General features: G+C 43.7%; 1 pseudogene; it reads right to left on the bottom strand.

Annotated features, from left to right (window-relative positions):
- Positions 1 to 349: 349 nt before the first annotated feature.
- LOC148442416 (putative N-acetyltransferase camello pseudogene) lies at positions 350 to 1325 on the bottom strand (annotated as a pseudogene).
- Between the last annotated feature and the right edge of the window lie 283 nt (positions 1326 to 1608).

The raw sequence follows: 1608 nt of genomic DNA on the forward strand, positions 1-1608 counted from the left end.
AATTATTTTGTATGTAAATATTTATAACAGGAAAGACTTATCAAGGCTACATACTATAATTAATTAGATGATTACAGTTCCTCAGAGGCCAGAGCACAAAGTTTTTATGGTTAATTAGTGGATTACAAAGAAAATCTGAATGTGCTTCTCCGATTGACAATTGCGATCACCAAATCAGGTTGTCCAACATGTTGGATGTCACAGATGAATTGGGACTGTAGATTGCTAGTGTACGGAAATGATCAGCCGATTTGCCGATCATTACTAGTAAAACGATGAGTCTTTCAAGATTGCCAGCTCTGTCTTTCCTGTATAGAAAATCTGCAAATCACTGAAAAAGCTCTGTAATGTAAGGGTGCAGATTGCTAGACTGTGATACTGTTCATTTGGGTCACACATCATCAAAATGTTCAACTGTTGTTCTCTGATTGCTGATGTACAGGGACCTAAAGACATCTAAATGTGTAAATGTCCAATATTATAATAGGTTGTGACTGGCTACTGCCCACACAGAAGTCAGGTAAGTGTGCGTAGTTTTATTTTGCTGTAATACAGTATATCCCATCATGTTACACTTCTGCTATGTATAACGTAACTGCTCAGCAAATCTAAGGACATAAAATAAATCCGCTCCAGCAGTTATACACTTACATTATGTCATAGGTGTAATAAATAATAGAAGAATTTACAATTTTACCACCCAGATTTTGAGACTGTTTAACTCTTGTTATCCGGAAGCCCAGGCGCCGATACAGCCGGTGACCAGCATGCAACAGTGTTGATGAGTTTAAAGTCACTTGTTTATATCCGCGCTGGCGTGCAAAGTCAATGACCGTCATACAGAGTTTCCTAGCTGTTCCCCGGTGTCGCTGGTCTTTAGTCACAGCCAGGCGTCGTAGCACCACGGCATGGCAGGAATCGGGGACGGGCTGGACCCCAACAATCCCAATGACCCGACCATTGGACTCCGCAACCCAGAAGCAGGAGTTGTGTCCTGTCATGTAAGACCCCTCAATGTTCAGCAAGTCCGTACTATGAACTTTATTAATGTAGAAGTGAAATACAGACTTTAATATAATGAAACCTGCAGCCAACAGACTCGTTGTGCCCGACAGAGACAGCAAATAGGATCCGAAAACCATGCGGAGGGAGATAAATGACACAAAGATGGTAACGTAGACATGAGGACGCTTCAACAGGAGCAAACTGGTACTAGGAATATAAGTCAGCATCCCTTCAGCGAATAAGGCCCGCACCGCGTCATAGTCTCCGCTCCTGTATGTCCTTATGGAGAGGTCAGCCATCGCTCTGCTGCTTCACACACAACACTGGGGGGAAAGGGAATAGAACAGGTGAAGTAAAGGTATAATATGCACAGTACATATCACATGTAGAGTACATCCAACATGTATAGAAGAGTCATACTTGCCGACAATCAGTTCCCTCCTTATGGAGGGAGCTGATTGTCGGCTAACAGCGTGGGGAGTGCCCGGCCAATGACGTAACATTGGGAGAGGAAACCGGGAATGGGAAAGCGTGATCGCGTCATCGTGGCCCCGTCCCATCTTCACAATGCCGTTATTTTCAGCATCGTGAAGCAGGTGGAAG

The sequence above is a fragment of the Taudactylus pleione genome, unplaced genomic scaffold, assembly GCF_031769625.1.
Source record: "Taudactylus pleione unplaced genomic scaffold, aTauple2 ptg001536l, whole genome shotgun sequence".
Taxonomy (NCBI): domain Eukaryota; kingdom Metazoa; phylum Chordata; class Amphibia; order Anura; family Myobatrachidae; genus Taudactylus; species Taudactylus pleione.